The sequence below is a fragment of the Meles meles genome, chromosome 8 (genome assembly GCF_922984935.1).
Source record: "Meles meles chromosome 8, mMelMel3.1 paternal haplotype, whole genome shotgun sequence".
Classification (NCBI taxonomy): Eukaryota; Metazoa; Chordata; class Mammalia; order Carnivora; family Mustelidae; genus Meles; species Meles meles.
The window spans coordinates 65,235,978-65,255,058 of record NC_060073.1 but is presented as its reverse complement, the minus strand read 5'-3'; the positions used below and the strand labels follow the sequence as shown (position 1 = coordinate 65,255,058).

At 40.9% G+C, this 19,081-nt stretch overlaps 1 protein-coding gene and 1 pseudogene across 1 annotated transcript in view; one reads left to right on the top strand and one right to left on the bottom strand.

The window, feature by feature from the left end:
• GAB2 (GRB2 associated binding protein 2) overlaps positions 1 to 19,081 on the top strand; it is a 191,843-nt gene that overhangs the window by 67,195 nt on the left and 105,567 nt on the right. The window lies entirely within an intron of this gene.
• On the bottom strand, positions 1,888 to 2,423 carry LOC123949460 (annotated as a pseudogene).

Here is a 19,081-nt window from a genome sequence, read left to right as displayed (position 1 = left end):
AGTAAGGAAGTGTACAATTTGTTTTTGCTTTTAAGAAGAAGCATATTTACAGAACTTCTTGACTTTTTTCTTTTTCTTTTCTTTTTTTTTTTTTTTTTTTTACCTCTGTCATCTGTGACCCATTCGCCTGTACAGCCAAGAAATTTTGGCTTTTTTTCCCTGGGAAACCAGTGGGTGGGTGAATATGGAGGAGCCAAGAGTTAACAAAATACCAGCAGATGCTGAAACCGAGTGAGAGGATTCTCTCTGGCCTCACAAGCAGAGGCATACTCCATTTCCCAGCCTCCCAGCATCCTTTAAAAAAGCCTGCTAAAGCCCCCCTACTTGAGAGGATTTCCCACTCCTTATGAAGGAAATCTTCAGGAACACTTCCTGTCTCTGGGCCATCATGGCTTGCCTCTCTGAAGATGCCAAAAGCACTGCAGGAAATAAGAGCATTGTCTTTGAAGTCAAGCTTACTGTTTCCAGTCCAGAATCCATCATTGAATCCAAATTTACCATTTACATTTGGGTGGCTTTTGATGAATTTCTTAAACTTTATGAACCTGTTTCCTCATCTGTAAAAGAGATAATAGTGCCTATCTCATCAAATTTGTTAGAAGTAAGATAATGTGTATAAAGTGCCTCAAACATTGCCAAACACCTGACTGATACTCACTAAATTATAAGGCTTTTGTAATGCCACCATTTTAACACAGCTTCCTGTTTCCCCTGTGATGAAGTGGGCAATAGTAGCTTTTTCTTTTCTCTTCTTTTTTTTTTTTTTTTTTTTTTTGAGACAGTGTGAGCATGGAGGGGTGCAGGGGACAGGCAGAGGGAGAGAGAGAATCCTAAGCAGGCTGCACACCCAACAGGAAGCCCAATGCAGGGCTGGATTTCAGGACCCTGAGATCATGACCTGAGCTGAAACCAAGAATCAGACTCTTAACCAACTGAGTCACCCGGGCACCCCAATAGTCATGTCTTAACTTGATTCTAGTGGCGGTAGGAGAGGCAAAGTGAACTAAATGTTTTTCCTTATCAACTTTAAAGAATAATGTACACACCATAAATCTGTTTAAATTCAGTGAGTTAGTCAGTTGCTATGCCCATAAATGACTACTGTAGTCAAGACGGAACATTTAGCCCCAAAGATTGCTCATGTCCCTTTGCAGTCTGTCCCTTCCTTTGCCCTCAGCCTCAGGCTAGAATTCATCTGTTGTCAGATGAGTTTGCATTTTATATAAATAGAATTATACCATATGCACACTTTTGGTCTGGTTTCTTTCAGCATAACGACTTTCAGATGTGTCCATGTGCGGGGAACCTTTTTATCACCGCGTAGGATTCCAGTGTACGGATATAATACCTACGGGTGGACATGGGTTTTTTTCCCCAATTTCTCGCTACTTTCTTTCTTTAAAAAAAAAAAAAGTAATTTATTTATTTTTAGCAGGTAGGGCAGAGAGGAGAGAGAAAATCTTGAGCAGACTCCTCACTGAGCTCAGAGCCAATGGGGGGCTCAGTCTCAGGACCCGGAGATCATGACCTAAGCTGAAATCAGGAATCAGACACTTAACCGACTAAGCCATCCTCCAGGTGCCCCAGGTTTTTGACAATTTTAAATAAAGCTGATATGAACGTTCATTTGCACATGTTTCTGTGGATGTATGTTTTTTTCATTGCTCTTGTGTAAATACCGAGGAGTTGGTGGCTGGGTCATATGTTAATTGTTAAACTTTTTAAGACACTGTGAACTTCTTTTCCAAACTGGCTGCACCATTTTACATTCCCAGCATCAGTGTATGAGATTTTCACCTGCTCTGCATTCTCACCAACACTTAGTATGGTCAGTCTTTTTCTTTTTTCTTTTTTTCTACTTTTATTTACATTTATCTTACGCAGAATTTACTCCTGGGCCATGAGTTTTTGTTTCTTCAGCTTCTTCTGGGATAGCTTTATCTTCTGTGCAAACTCCTCTTCTAGTTTCGGGACAGTTCTGCTCTTCCCAGGAAGGGGCATCTCCGTGTGGCGGGGAGAGTCATGTGTGTTCATCAGACCACGAGCCCTGTAAGTTCTCCACCGTGTCTTCAGGGCTTTGTTCACCTGGATGTGCTCCATGACCAGAGTCTACATCTAAACTCTTAAGTTCAGCATTACTCTCTGCATTTTTAAGCAGGTGCAGTAAAACTTCATCACTCTTCTTGGGCCACTGGCCCTGTGTCCTGCCCCACTGTTTCGCCTGGGCACACCTACCAACTCCACCACTCGGGAAATAGAACAGCACACATTGCTTCTGCAAAGTGACATCCTTCACCCACTTGATGGCTTTTCAGATATGCATACCCCTGACGGCCTGGGCGGTTTCATGTGTGTTCTTAAAGTCAGCACGAAGACTTGGATAATTTTGTAGGGTTTTCTGGGTCAAGTGAATAGCAAACCATTTTCAGAGGTCACCTCAGGCTGTTTATAGGAAGAGAGGAGTTGTAAGAATTTTTGAAATGGTCTGGATACCAGCTTTTTTTTTTTTTTTCAAGATTATTTATTTATTTGACAGACAGAGATCACAAGTAGGCAGAGAGGCAGGCAGGGAGAGAGGAGGAAGCAGGCTTCCCATTGAGCAAAGAGCCCGATGTGGGGCTCAATCCCAGGATCCTGAGACCATGACCCAAGCTGAAGGCAGAGGCTTTAACCCACTAAGCCACCCAGGCGCCGCTGGATACCAGCTTTTTATAAGGTAGAAATATCTGTAATTTTTCTGCTAGTCTGTGAAAACGTGTTTTCTTCCAGTCTGGTTTGCCTTTTTATTTTCTTTAATGATGACATTTGAGGAGCAAAAGCTTTGAATTTTGATGTTCTACTGATTGTATTTTTCTTTTATGATAATGTTTTTTGTTTTTCTGCCTCACGGTCACAAAGATTTTTCTCTTGTATTTTTCCTAGGAGCTCTTAGTTTTAGCTCTTACTCTTGGATCTATGATCTATTTCAAGTTAATTTTTTTAAATGGTGTGAGGTAAGGGTTAATAAGGAAATTATCTTTTGAGTGTTTTATGTATCAGAAACTCTTTAATTCTCAGTAAATAAGTATTCTCAGGTAGGTAATTATCCCTCACCTTAATGATTTGGAAAATGAGTCTCAGAAAGATTAAGTAACTTGTTCAAATCATACAACCAAGATTCACGCCCAAAATGGCCCAATATCCCAATTCTTTCTACCTTATTACACTGCCATTTTGTTTTCAACATTGAATAAGAATCCATATTTAATTTTTTTAAATAAAAAGATTTTATTTACTTATTTGACAGAGAGAGAGATCACACGTAGGCAGAGAGAGAGATCACAAGTAGGCAGAGAGGCAGGCAGAGAGAGAGAGGAGGAAGCAGGCTCGCCGCTGAGCAGAGAGCCCAATGTGAGGCTTGATCCCAGGACCCTGAGATCATGACCTGAGCCAAAGGCAGAGGCTTTAACCCACTCAGCCACCCAGGTGCCCCAAGAATCCATATTTTAAAAGCCCAGCTGTAACCTGTGAAAAAGATACAAAAATATGGGACAGCACTGCCATTGTGAGGACACTCTTATCCCTTAGCACAACCTTGTGACATGAACTACAGCAGGGATATTGGAACTAGGGCCTGGGGCTCCATGTTAGGCCATTTGTTTAGGTCTGTATTTCAGAAGCTATAAATACAAATGTATTGGTGCTCTCTTGGCAAGAAGCCTTATTTTGAATTCTTCCATTTTATAGCTGGTCCATCAGAAATATGAAGTTAAGTGCCTGGCCACACACACAGTTAATCCTTAAGAGCACCCAGCTGGATAGCTGAGTCCCACTGTGTTTTGCTTGAGTTTTTATATTTGGAAAACAAATAGTGAGTCAGTCTCCCTTCTCTCTCTCTCTTCTTTACTACTCCTTCTGGACTCTCTTAGATGCTGTGGTCATACTAGGTCAATATGTATTCCCTAAAACATCCTTTGAGCTATGACAGAATCATGTGAGAGGAGAAGTCCCTACTTTCTGAAACTTAATGCCTCCCTTCCCCTTTGAAAGAAAGGTCCATTTAAGACTCATCACATTTGTTATCTTAGAAGAGTCTTATTCAGTAGGACCATTTTGTTTCTTTAAAAAAATGTGGGAAAGATTGTAAAGACAACAGCTGTACCTCTCTGTTCTTGCTTTTCAACAATGTAGCTTTGGTAGATTCACTCCTTTTTCTTCCTTTGTTTCTGTGAAGCTGTGTGGTATAGCGGGAAGAGCACTGGGTTTTGGAGTAAGACACTGTAGGTTTGAATCCCAGCTCCAGTCATAGTCATAGTCAGCAAATCACTCAATTTCTAAGAGGTTAAACTTCCTTTTCCTTGTCTGTAAAATGGGCATAAAAAGTACCCTATGGGTTTGTTGCAGAGTATCTATACAGAGTCTGGCAAATGTGTATGCTGTATTATCTCTTCCCAGTCTCCTCTTTCATTAGATCTCTTTCCAAAGAATAAAGACTCTTTATGTGTTAGTCATAAAAAGTCTGAAGAAGGCGTGTTTGAGACTTATAAAGAATGTTTTTTGAGTACAGAGCCCTATTTAAGGTGCCTTAACAAATATACTGCTCCCTTTGGCCAAGCTGGGCAGTCTTATTTCAAAGTCCAGCCATGGACGGTGAAGCATTGTAGTCATTCTGCCTGCTTTTTTCCCTTGAGGCTGCTAAGTAGATTGTCCTGGGCCTCTAAAAGCAAACTCTGCTATCTATGATGTAATTATTTGCTAGTGAGAAGCTTATCTTCTGGGCAGAATTGTAAACTGGGAGAACAATGGAGGAGAAAAGGTAGTCTATCTGGCTAATACAAAGAGGATGAAATATAGGTTGATGGGAGGAAAAAGGGAACTCAGCTTACACATTTGGAAGTTAAACCTCCATCTTCTGAAATACAGCCCTAAAAACATCAATTTCTGTGTCAGTGGTGGGATGAGGACAAGTCAGTGTCTCTCAATAACTTCTGATTACCCACACCTTAGAAGTGCCCACATTTTCCTCTCTTCCATGAGAGCCTCCTTTGCGTTTCAGTCCGGTGGGGCTGGCCCTTTGCCCATTAAGGAGTCTGTGGTCTTGCTAATCACAATTTCAAACCTGTACATCTTTGAGATACAATTCAGGGCTTCGCTCTCCCAAGAAGTTTCCTTTGGGTACACTGCCAATTTGTACAGTTGTACAGTTAGACATGGTTCCTTGGCCAACCTAAATCATTCAGGTAGCCTTAAGAATTTAAATCTGTGAATACTTAATAAGCACAAACTGTGTATGTTGGAGAAGGAAGATTGATCACAGAGATAGCTCAAAGGTAGTACCAGTGCCTGGCCACTTACCCTTGGCTATTGCTTGTACCCCTTGTGTTTCCTTAACTGGATTCCTCTCAGAGGTCTGGTGATTACTTAACTCTAACCTAAATCTCTGCTAATATATTTCATTAGGCTCCATACTGTCTACAGTTTTGGATACAGTTTATTTCACTTAATAATACAAGTTTAAAAATGCTTATTATAAATTTGAAGATAATTTAATGACTTCAGTGTGACTCACTAATTAGACCGTTTTGTAGCACCAGAATATTGGAACCTTAATGTTCCTGGATAAAGAAATAGGCATCATTGAATCATTAAAGCCCCTTAGTCATACTTGTCTTATGCAGCTTACCACTTAGACCAAAACAGAGGTGTAACTATATATAGATTTTGACTCTTTGACAAATAAGGTGAGAAAATTAGTCCCTTCTTATCTTAAGGTGTGTATTGGATGGCTAATTAACATTTACATTAGATCTATAAAATAAGTTTTATTTTGATTGATTCTGAGAATTAAAAACTGATTAATATCCTTTTCAATATTACAATTAGGTAAATATTTACAGCAGAGCAGAGTTGCATAATTTGACCCACAAGAAGAAAATAAAGTTCTATGATACTAAATCTGTGACACCTAAAGGAGACTATTTCAAACATTAAGATCAAATAGATTCTATATTCCACCACTTTCCAAATTTTCTTTGCTTCATATTTATATCTTGTCTTTGGTTTTTGTATTCTTTGGAGTTTTGCGTTGCCTTTCTTTTTTCCAGCTAGAGAAAGAAACAACTGCCTTTTCCTTATAATTAACTTGCTCGGCTTCCTAATCATACTGTTTGTTTTAAGGAAATAACTTTCATCTTGACCTATTTTTCTCTCAGTCCACAGAATTTGTGTTCTAATTTCAAAGCCTACTATCATTTCACTGGCGTTTTGAGTTAAATCTCCTTTTTTACACCGCATGCCATCTCTTTCTTAGAATCTTTTTTAACTTTGTTGTAAAACATCCTTGGTCATTTTTAGAAAGAATGTATAGAAGTTAAACTTTCTAAGTTCTTGCATATCTAAAATATTTCTGCCCAGCTAGTTCTTTAGACAGTTCTTCAATTAATCACTTTGATTTCTGTTCCTTTTCCTCACCTTGCTCTCCTTATTCTCTCATTTTGTCATATCAATTATAATACCTACTAGCCACAGATGAGCTGTTGAGCCCTTGAAATCTGGCTCATCTGAATTAAGACATGCTGTGAGTGTACAATATACACCAGATTTCAAAGAACAAAAAGACAAGATAACTCATTTTTATATTGATTGTATGTTGAAATGCTGATACTTTAGATATACTATTAAAATTAATTTTATCTGTTTTTACTTTTTCAGTGTAAAAAGAAATTTCAGAATTACATATGTAGCTCATATTACTTTTTTTTTTTTTAAGATTTTATCTATTTATCAGACAGAGATTACAAGTAGGCAGAGAGGCAGGTGGGGGGTGGGGGTGGGGAGAAGCAGGCTCTCTGCTGAGCAGAGAGCCCCATGCAGGGCTCAATCCCAGGATGCTGGGATCATGACCTGAGCTGAAGGCAGAGGCTTTAACCCACTGAGCCACCCAGGCACCCCTCATATTACATTTCTTTTGGGCAGTAATGCTCTGATTCCCAACTTAGCACCTTTCTAGGCCCCTATCAAGGAGCAGCATTGACTACTACATGCAGTTTCTTCTCACGTTCCTTTACCTGGATTCCTTCACTTGGGTTGGCTGTAGACATATCTACATTGTAGTACATCTACCAGTGTAATTCTGTCTACTTGCCATCATCTTTTGAAAAGTGTTTAAAAATTTTCTGGTCTGGGGGTACCCGGCTGGCTCAGTCAGTAGCACATACAGCTCTTGATCTTGGGGTCATGAATTCCAGCTCCACATTGGGTGTAGAGATTACTTTAAAAAATAATAGTACAATGCATTTTTAAAAATTGTTCTGGTATGTTCCTTTTCTTCCTTTCTTCTCCTCTCCTATCCTAAGCATGGATATTAATTTATTCAGACTTGTACTACTTTGTCATGTCTTTGGGATTTGGGAGAGAGGAGAAATAAACATATTTTTAATATTTCAAATGGGAAACAGAAGATTTTACTGATTCTATCCTATATTGAAAAACACTAAGCATAAGTTTATCTGCATCTCTGGATATTAAGGATTTCTGGAAGCAGACCTTCTAATTTAGGTTATATGATTTTTTATGCTCTTGATATACATATCAAGAAATTTTTACCCTCAGAAGTACCAACTTATAGTCTCAGTTAGTTATTCAATAAAAGGAGCCGTTATCCAAGAGGTATCTAGATTAAATCTGTATCCTCTTATGTGGACCTTATAGCTTAGCTTTTGTAGAAAGCATGGCCTGTTTTCTGAATCACTTAACTTTTATGAGGCTTCATTTTCTTATTTATAAAGTAGAGATAATCATGCCCTGCAGTAATGTATATGATCGCTCACTGCAAGTAATATGTTCATTAATTCATTTCAGCAAGAGTCTGAGAGCTTCCTACTTGGGCTGGGTACACATATGCTACACTAGGAGCCATGGGGGATGCCGACATGATATACACCCTGGCTTCAAAACATATTTCTTATGGAGAGAATAGAGTGGAATATAAGACCCATTCGTAAGAAATTATCTCACAAGTCTTTTTGTGATTTGTAAGAAGAGGTACAGGCAAGGTGCTAAAGGGGTTTTTTGCATTCCCCTTAAAAATCAAAGGAAACAGCCTAGAGGAGGGGGCTGAAGGTAGTCCTTGCGGGAGGAGTATAAGTCCAATGTAGTTGGGGAGTAATATGGAAGTGTCAAAATGAGCTCAAGCAAAGGCACAAGGGTGAGTTCTGAATAGATCAGTTGATAGTGTTCACTTTAGTGTGGGCAGAAGGCAAGGAAAAATTGTGGGTAGAAATGTTTGTTTTTCTGAGTATACTTATTTGCATGTCCCACAGAATGAGATACTCCCTGTGTTTATTTCTGCTGTGCTTTGATTGGGAAGGCAGAGAAATCATTTTATTCTGCTTTGGCTCTGACCAGAATTGAGTAGGCGAAATCCATCTTGTCCATAGGGACAAAAATGCAATATATTATTTACACTGGCCTTTTTCTCCCACAGAAACTGGAACTTCTGAGACATTTTGAAACAGTTCTGAGGCTATAACACATTACACTTATCTAATCAAATGGTAACTTGGATCAGAAATTTTAAGGTATGGTCAGATGAAGAAGATTCTTGAAGAGAGATTAACTGAGACAAAAGAGAAGGTGGCAGTAGAGAGAGTAGTAAGGAATTAGATCTTTGGTATCATCATGAAAAGGTAAGGAGTTTCATGAAACAAATACAAGGATTCTGCTTCCTATCCGTCTTTCTGTCCCTCTCCCTTCTGGGAATTCACTGTCTTTTCAACTGTTGTTTGGTACCTTCTTGTTCTCTGACAATCTAGAACCATTTGGGTATTACTGTCCTCCCTCCCTACCCACAATGCCCAGTTTTTTCATCCTCAGCATTATTCAGGATTCTTTCTTGTTGCCCTAAAAATGAATTCAAGTTCCTATGCCTAACATTCAGGGCTCCCCTAGCCCATCTAGAAGCTCCAACTTGTATTTACCATCTTACTTTACAATGTGCCCCACTACTCCAAGCTTGAGTCTATGACTTAACATCTCTCATCCACTTCTTTCAATAGAAGTGGCTAGTTCATTTATTTACTCATCAAACATTTATTGAATGCCTATTATGTATCATTTCTTCAGTAAACTTTTGTTAAGCTACTGCTGTGTTCTAGGCCTTAATTTAGGGCCTGTGAATAGAGAAATAGGAAAGAGAACAATGTCATTAACTGGAAAAAGACCCTGAGACATATTTAGGCTAGACAGATATCTAGCCTATAAAAAATTTAGGTGTGACAAGACTTACCCATGTAGTCTCCTCAAATAACCATTGCCTTCAGCCCTGCTAAGCTTTATCACTAGTACATACTGAGATCAAGACTCTGGTAGCATTTAGATTCAATTCAAATATATTGCCAAATGGAAATGATGAAAGAAGCAGCCATCCTGATCCTGAACTGGAGTCATCAACATCAGAACTACTGATAGTTTCTTAAAAGACATCACTACTCTGATTCGTCTTGTCAAAATGATCAACAATTTCACTGTGCTTCCACCTCGTAGCACTACTGGGATCTGTGTCCTGGGGCCCTTTTCTTTCAGCAGTGACTCCCAGAGAGCAGATACGCAGAAACTGCTATGCGCTTGCCCACTGTATTGATTCCGTTCACATTCCCCAAACAACTCTGTTCTTCCCTGCCTCCAGGCCACTGCTCATTGGTTTGGTGGGGAAAGAGAGGAGTTAGAGCTAGATCTGGGCCTGAGACCTACATTCCCCTCTTGTGTGCTCTGTAAGTGGGCCAATTTTTTTTAACTGGTTAAGGGCTTTGAGAGAGTAATAATACATGCCTTTCTCAGTGTCATCTGTTATAAGGTATTCATGAGGATTTATGTGAAAGTACTTAGCATAGTATCTGTCACATGGTAAGTATTCTTTCTTTTCTCCTTTTCCTAGGGATTTTTTTTACTCCTTCCCCTATCTGTATTTATTAAAATTCTGTCCCATCCCTTATCGAGCTCTTATATCTCTGTTAAAGCTTTTCTAATATTCTCAGATGCAAGAGATCCAGGCTTCCTGTTTTTGTCTATGCTTTGTTTTTAGGATTTTAGACTTTTGAAGAAGGAGTTCTAAGTTGAGGAGGAATGGCACAGGAAAGGGTAGATGTCTGAACAAAATAGCACTGTATTTGGAAGCAGAAAAATGAGGGTCAGTGAGAGATGTTATGCAAATAGTATAAATAAGGATGTCTTGTCACTCACTGCAAAGTGATTGATTCTCAGCCTATCTTCTTCCAGTGGGCCAAAGATGAAGGTTGTCTTGAGTTCCTAGTAGTTACCACAGAAGAGGGGCCACTCACTCCTCTTTATTCAGTGAGAGCTAGCTACCAAACTTTTAGAATTTGATGTAAGGTCTTGATTAGAACTGGACAGTGTATAGATTTTTCTAGGAAGACCTAGCTTGGTCAGCAATATAGGAAGCATCCAGAATGACATCAATCTGGCAAGCTTTGAAGGGATCAACCAGAGATGGCCAACACAACTGTTTGTTCTTTCATTTACCATTTCACACCTGGTGTAGTCAGGAAGCTACATTTAAAAAACAATTTTCTTTTAAAAAAACAAAACAAAACAAAAAACCCGGTAGTCAAAAAAGCACTCATTTGCTGTAAAGCCGGAAGGATTCATTCATTGGAGCTCATTGTTCACATTTGTAGAATTTAGAATTTTGTAGATGGAAGGGGACTTAGAGTTGAATAGGGTCTTCAGAAGGAAACAAAAGGCTCTTGCTTTCTGCATGAACAGAGTTCATTCACAAGACAGTTTTTCTTGATCTATGAGGAGTGATTTCAGACAATTAGCTAATTGGTTGAGGGAGGTGACCTGTCAGCTTTGCAGAGAGGATGTCTGCTTTTAGGGATCCACATAGAGAACACATCTTAAGCTTTCCATGACAGCCAAAAGCAACCCCATTAATCCTCCTATGTAATGGCCAGTCATAACCACAGATAAGGAGTACATTTCACTTGAGAGTAAAGCCATGAAAAACCAACCAGCTGCCAACAGCTGATCTCTGTGCCATTTCGGCTCAGTGTTGTTTTAGGCTTTGAAATATTTCTGAACGATCTTCCAATTTGCTCTATTGTAAGGAGATAAGTGACCCTCCAGAAACAGTGTGCTGTTTATTTTTAAGTGTTATCAGATGCTTAGTTTGTTGAAATGACACTTGCCTATTATGTAGAAAACAAGGGCAAAACTCATTTGTGGCCGTCTTTAAAGTCCATATGGGTGCAAAAAAAAGGAAGGGGAACTGGAAAGTGTCTGTAGGCAAATGTTAAATTTTTCTGGATTTCAAATATGAAAGAAACTCAGAATGGAAGAAGAGGATCATAGACTGCCCAGAAGGGGATCATGAGATGATAACTGATGTACGTCAGAAAGTTAAATCCCTTTGCCTCTAGTCTGAGCACCAATGAAATTGTCTCATTTTTTTTTTTGAAACATATTATTAAGATGTATCCAGAATATAAATTTTTACGATAAGAATGGCTTTGACCGTCGTAGGATGAGTAGTTCCTCCAAACAAAACAACCACAGGACTGGTCATTAAGACACCTGAGTTTTAATAGCACACGTGCACCCTGGTTAGTGTAGTAGTTAGGGGTCAGGGTTTTGGATCTGTCATACATGGGCTTGAATTCTGTATCTGTGACCTACCTACTCTATAACCTTGGTTAAGCCCATGGTAAGTATTTATATCAGGAATATTTTCAATTTATTAAACTGAGAATGGTTTTACCACATCACAAGTAGTCTATGATAAGCAGTTGCTGCCTTAAAGACTCAGTGTTGCAATCAAGGATGCTTATTCTTTGTACCTTCCCATTCAGCCTTCCATAGAGTGTTGCTTTTTTATGGTAGCAGGAAAATCAAAAGCTTTCCCATGAGCCCCCAGCAGATTTCTGCTTATGTCTTCTTGTTCAAAACTGTGGCACATGGTCACCTCTGGTTAGAAGAAAGGCTGGAAAAGGAGTCTCCTTCTCAAGACTCTGTAATGAAGGCAAATGAGGAAGACAGGGGTTGTGGATGGGGGTTACATTACCCGGCGAGCACTGCTGTGTCTGGCACAACATTCCTGGCTCATGGTAAGTGCTGCGATGCTAGTGATGGTAGCAGATAGCCCACCGCATGCTCTTCTGGAGATTCCAGGGATAGGGCCGGTATTAAACACTGTATATTTTATGAAGTACTTACCTGTGTGAGGAGTTTCTTTGTGGTTATGGTTGTTATTGCATATCTGGAAGTTCCTTAATGATTGATTCAGAGAAGATGTCAACCAGGAAGGACAGCATAATCCCGGCCTTCACACTGACCTGGCCCAGCTCCGGATCAGTTGTTTCCAGAGCCTTTCTAGATCACCTAGAACCACACCAGTTGTTCACCACTCTAAACTCCTAATATCATTTATGATGTAGTGTTTATTTGCTGCTTTATATTTTTTAAATACACATGACTTCTTAGCTAGATTTGGAGCTCCCCAATTTCAGGGTCTGCCTAGGATAAGCCCTCTGGCATATAGGGAAGAACTCATTTGGATTCATTTATCTATAGAACATTTTCTGTTTCTCACCATTACCTGGATTTGAGGTAGTGTAGCATTGGGGAGTGGTTAGAAGATGGTTTTCTATGGGAGGGGAATTTATTTTCTTTTGTTCAGACCGCTGTCGTTTTTTCCTCCAATACCCCCCTTCTTGCTCTTTTCCTCCAAAGAGAGTAGTATGTATTCTCAGGGGATGAAATAAATCATGCCATCATTTATACGCTCCAGTCTCTTCTTAACTAAGTCTTAACTTTGCCTTAGCTCTGAGGGATTTTTGCCCTAGTTTCCAGTAGGGCAAAAATTCCTGCGTCCTTACTGCCTGCTATAAGACCGCAGCCTAAAAGGAAACCCTTCCTGTGCAGCTTCTTTGGTGTTTCTTTTACACTCTGCCACTGTTTCTCTATCTTTTTGGAGAGCTGACTTGAGAGGCAAATAGTGTTGGGCAAGGAAATCAAACCCAATGAAATCTACCATAAGGTGTAAATGATTATCTGATCTTTTGCTGAGACCAAAGGTTGATAAGAATGTCTAGGGATCTTGGAACTTGAGGATATTAGATGAACATTTAGCAAAGACTATTTAGTTGTAAAGCCAGCTGGAGAATGCTACTGCCCAGTCCAGGATTCTTAGAATGTTGCTCTTGCTGGGGCTACAGTCTTCAGAAGTCCATAGTGGAACATAGATGTCCGAGTAAACAAACATAGCCAGATTTCTGAGCACTTGAATCCAGAGGAGTTCTTCTCTTTACTGTGACACTACAGTTTCAGAAATAGAGATGAGAGTAGTCGCTGACATGTTTTAGTTTCATTTGTATCACTTCCTAGGTCACTAACCCAGTTTGTTTGTTTCGTTTCTAACTGCACGAAACCCAAGAATTTCCAAACATCATGTTTCTCATATCCTCTGGCCACTTAATTTTCCCATACTTCTTACTCCCCACTGATGATGGTTGTTGTTTAAATATAGCAAATGAAGTGACAGCTGTGGTATCTATATGTCCCAAGTTCTAAAGTGAACTTAATGTACAGACATCCATAGACAAAACAAAACACAAAATCCTAATTACTGTCTTGTAAGATTAAGAAGCATTTTATCAGAGCTTGGGAGATTTGGGGTGCCAGTTACTTATCCTGCTCTCCTGGTGCAGAGAACAGGAAGAAGGAGCCAAATGGAGATGGGGTGTGGCCTCTACTCACAGCTACATCATAGCTCCTCAGGCGAGTCTGCAGATGTACATCTAGGCCAACTGTGTGCAACGAGAGCAATCTAAACCACTTAGGAATCTATTCAGGAAAAAAAGAGGAAGCGGAGGATCATAGACCTTAAAAGGATCCCCAGGAAGACCGAAAAGGAACACAGAGGTACAGGAAGTTGTGGTGTCACATAATCCAAAGGATTTGGGAGCAGCTTTCAGGAAAGGAGTGCTTGGCTGCCTCAACTGCTGCCCAGAAATCAGTGAGGATAGGAGCAGCAACAACAAACGTATCCATAGGGTTTTACTACAAAGGAAGTCTCAGATCATCCTTGTTAAAAAAAGAAAAAAAAAAGAACAAAAAGTGCTATTTTCCCAGCCCTGGCTCCCTAGACTGTAATCACATAGGACCACCTACGTTTTGTTTTCCAATGTACCTGCACATCTGGGTTTCACTGGGTATAAAAATATGATACTGAAAGATCTCTGGCCTCACATTGTTTATTGTAAACCTGGAAGAAGGACTTAGCATATGTGTGTTTAAAGGATGATTGGTGATAAGACTTTCCTTTGTAATCAGGGCCCCAAATTTCTGGGTACGAGGACTTGTGAATCAGTCAGTTAGGAGGAGTGTGCTGATGGAACGGCAGGGCGATGAGCTCTTCAAAAGAAGGGCAGGTCCCAGGCAGCCCAGCACTGCTCTCCTCCCTTCTGTCCTTTGTAGGACTTATCTTCCGTATCAGATATGAGTTTCTTGATCTGTGGTTGTTCAGTGCTGTGGGCTGGGGTGGGGGTTACACCAATGTTGGGGCTCAATGAATGTTTGGCAGAATTAGGCTTCTGGAAGCAGAAGAGGAAAGAAGGCTCTGAAAGCCAACTCTATCTTCACCTTTCTGCTCCGGCCCAAGGAGGGAACTCCACGGGCCTGCCTCTGCCTCTCAGCACCTACCTGCCTCTAAGCATCTTTCTCAAAATCAAGCAACACTCCCTCATAGCTACCCGTTGGTCTCCTAGTGTGGCGTGTTAGTTTCCCTACCTTTCAAGCCAAGCTTTGTTCTGTCATTACAGATGGCTTCAAGGACAAATCCGTTTCCTGCATTCCAGTGCCAACCTCTGTGCAGGTTTTCCAGCCTTTTATTTATTTATTTATTTATTAATTTTTAAATTTATTGATTTATTTTCAGCATAACAGTACTCATTGTTTTTGCACCACACCCAGTGCTCCATGCAATACGTGCCCTCTCTATTACCCTCCACCTGCCCTCAGGTTGTTTTTCAGAGTCCATAGTCTCTCATGGTTCATCTCCCCTTCCAGTTTCCCACAACTCCCTTCTCCTCTCCATCTCCCCATGTCCTTCACGTTATTTGTTATGCTCCACAAATAAGTGAAACCATATGATACTTGACTCTCTCTGCTTGACTTATTTCACTCAGCATAATCTCTTCCAGTCCCGTCCATGTTGCTGCAAAAGTTGGGTATTCATCCTTTCTGATGGAGGCATAATACTCCATCGTGTATATGGACCACATCTTCCTTATCCATTCGTCCGTTGAAGGGCATCTTGGTTCTTTCCACAGTTTGGCGACCGTGGCCATTGCTGCTATAAACATTGGGGTACAGATGGCTCTTCTTTTCACTACATCTGTATCTTTGGGGTAAATACCCAGCAGTGCAATTGCAGGGTGATAGGGAGGCTCTATTTTTAATTTCTTGAGGATTCTCCACAACCTCTCCAACACACACACCCTACAGCCTTTTAAATATTACTAACTCCTAAATTTTTGAGGTTTATGCCTTGATAATCAAAATTCACTTAAACATAGAATAGCATTTATATTCCCACTCTACTTTCCTCATCATTTGTCTAAGGCAATGGCGCTCTTGCCTTCTGTGCTCTAAGGACTTACGTGAATAGAGAGCCTAGAACTCAGTGTGGACTTGGTGCATGTTAAATTGAAATTTTAATCCCACTAGGTGCCTGATGTGCTGTCCTGGGGAATAAAGCCAATGCTAAGGTAATCTCACTAGGTTTGAGGGCAGGGAGAGCTTCAAGCATGGCAGCTTCCTCAGACACTTCTTGAGGAATGGGGGGCCCTCCCACGAGCATCCAGTAGCCCATGTATTTTTAGTCCTCGCTTTTCATGTAAGTTTCCCGTTAACTGCTTGCAGGAAATCTTTTCTTGGACGTCATCTGCCCATTTCCTGAAGTCTTCCTCTCCACATTGTGTCAGTTTGGGGATGAATCAAGTCAGCAGTTTTGGAGAATGTGTTCTCTTCCCTGCCACAGCCTCCCCCTTTTGTGGAACACCAGAAAGCTGCTTTTCTTGTCCGTTTCTAGGGGTGAAGGGAGGAGGGGCAAACCCTTGGTGTGTGTCAGCCTCTTAGGCTGCCTGACACAAATGTCCTTTTGTGTGTGGAGGGGGCATGTGTGTGTTTTTCCCCTTCCCAATGGACACTTTCATTTATTAGGTCCGGATGGTGTCCTCTGAGCTGCAAACAATGGTGTAGGAGATAAAGAGCTGCCTTAGTGAGGAGGCTATGGAGGCAGCAACTGATTTTTCTTCTCTCTCCCCCACTCCCTTTGTCCATTGTGAGTCTGGTCTAATTTGAGCCAGCCTAGGACCTCTGTGATCCCCTTCTAGGGCTGGAGCAGCACAGCCACTCTGCCCCTTACCTCAAAAGCTTAGAGAAAGGCTTTCTTTGATAAGGATAAGAGACCCTCATGTTTGTACAACGTTAGTTTTTATTTTTTTTTATTATTTTTTAATGTTTTAATTTTTTTATTTATTTCTTATTTTTTTATAAACATATAATGTATTTTTATCCCCAGGGGTACAGGTCTGTGAATCGCCAGGTTTACACACTTCACAGCACTCACCATAGCACATACCCTCCCCAATGTCCATAACCCCCCTCCCCCTCTCCCAACCCCACCTCCCCCCAGCAACCCCCAGTTTGTTTTGTGAGATTAAGAGTTACTTATGGTTTGTCTCCCTCCCAATCCCATCTTCTTTCATTTATTCTTCTCCTATCCCCCTAACCCCCCATGTTGCATCTCCACGTCCTCATATCAGGGAGATCATATGATATGTACAACGTTAGTTTTTAAACATGTTATGGCTTTTGAGGAAATTAAATTCTGGCTTTGTTATCCCTTAAGAATGCAGGATTGGAATCAAAAGCTGGGAGTTTACAAGCTGACTGTGCTGTTTAATAACTCTGAGCCCTCAGGCAAGTTAGGGAGCTAATAATAGTCCCCACCTCAGACGGTGGTCCAAAGTTGAAATAAGAAAACATATGTGAAGTGCCTGTCACATAGGAAGCACCCCAAGGTTGACCCCCAAAAGAGAGCACATACATAAGGGTGTTAAATGAGATAATGGAGATGCATATGCTATGCATAAAATGCTAAACATTTTAGTTACTGTTTGGTTTGAGTTCTTAGAGTAAGTATTTTCTCTCCCCTCTGAAGCTCCCCGTTCACCTGGGCTCTCCTTCCTTCCTTTTCTCCGGCATGGATCACTGTGGGCTCTTCTCTCATGTATGAGCTTGGATCTCCTCTCTGAAAGCCGTGACTCTCAAGACTAGCCTGTAGCCCAGTGTTTGGCACACAGTCAGGTTCAGCCATTACTTCAATAGATACTCATTGTGAAAAATTCTGAAATAAAGTCCCTCTCCCATTCCCAGGGGTCTGCCTTTAGTCACTCAAACTTTTTTTTTTTTTTGGTACTCGGGGGTCAGTGTAAGAAATGGAAACAATTCCAGATACTTTGAGCAGAAAGGAATTTCATACAAGGAATCAGATGCTTACCAAATGGTATGAAGAACTAAAGTTGTGTGTTCTGGTCTAGGAGGATGATACTCCCCCTCACCTCACTGCCCCAAAGTGATGATTCTAACACCCCACCCCCATGCAGTGGCTGTGAACTAGCGACTGAGAGGTCAGGCTTGAGATCCACTGCGACAACTGCCCCATGGCACTCAGGATACTGGAAAATGCCCCTTTCCTGTCCATACCCTTGCAGCCAAGATGGTCTTCCCTTGGCTTCCATTTTATCAGGCTTATATGAATGCAAGGAATTGGCAAATCTGGAAAAGGTGATTTTGTTGTTGTTGTTGTTGTTGTTTTCCAACATTTCCAACTTGGAGTAGAGTGGAGGTTGAGTACACCAGCCCTATATACCACACCTGCTTCATTTCGAGAGTGTTTCATGTCGCCGTATGACAGGATGAAAGCTAGATGAGGAAATACAAGTCCCTCTGAATCAACTTGTTACCTTCCAAGTACAGAATCACTTCCACAGAAGGTGTGTTGGATCACATGTCTCTTGGGGAACTCTTCCATATCTTTCCCTGGCCTTGAAAAGAGTCTGCTCCAGCCAGCTCTCCTTGTAACCCATGGGAGGCACTCAACAAATGTTTCAATGAATGCCCTCTGTATTTGTCAGACACTGTTCTAGGCAAAGGGGCACAAAGTCAAAAAAGAAAAACAAGGCTCTGCCTTCAAGGAGTTCTTGGTAGTCTAGTACGATGATGCAGAGATGGAAATAGTTATAAAATTATAAATGCTAAAATGAAGGTATTCTCAAGAGTAGAGATGAGAGGTGCACAAAACAGATAGGGAGATAACTGAGGATAAATACGAAAGAGCTGTCTCTATTCAAGTAAAGAGTTAAATGTAAAGGATTTTTTATTAATATTTAGAGCCTACAACCCTAGCTTTATAAGCTTAAATATTATTTCCTTTTCTCCCAATCAGCAAACCCAGATATAAGACCCCAAAATGTTCTTTATCTTTCCCCAACATTTTTAATATATATATATATATATATTATTTGTTTATTTTCAGCATAACAGTATTCATTGTTTTTGCACCACACCCAGTGCTCCATGCAGTATGTGCCCTCCCTATTACCCACCACCTGGTTCCTCAACCTCCCCCCACCCCCCGCCCCTTCAAAACCCTCTGGTTGTTTTTCAGAGTCCATGGTCTCTCATGGTTCATCTCCCCTTCCACTTTCTCTCAACTCCCTTCTCCTCTCCATCTCCCCATGTCCTCCATGTTCTTTGTTATGCTCCACAAATAAGTGAGACCATATGATACTTGGCTCTCTCTGCTTGACTTATTTCGCTCAGCATAATCTCTTCCAGTCCCGTCAATGTTGCTACAAAAGTTTTCCCCAGGGGCGCCTGGGTGGCTCAGTGGGTTAAGCCGCTGCCTTCGGCTCGGGTCATGATCTCAGGGTCCTGGGATCGAGTCCCGCATAGGGCTTTCTGCTCAGCGGGGAGCCTTCTTCCCTCTCTCTCTCTCTCTGCCTGCCTCTTTGTCTAC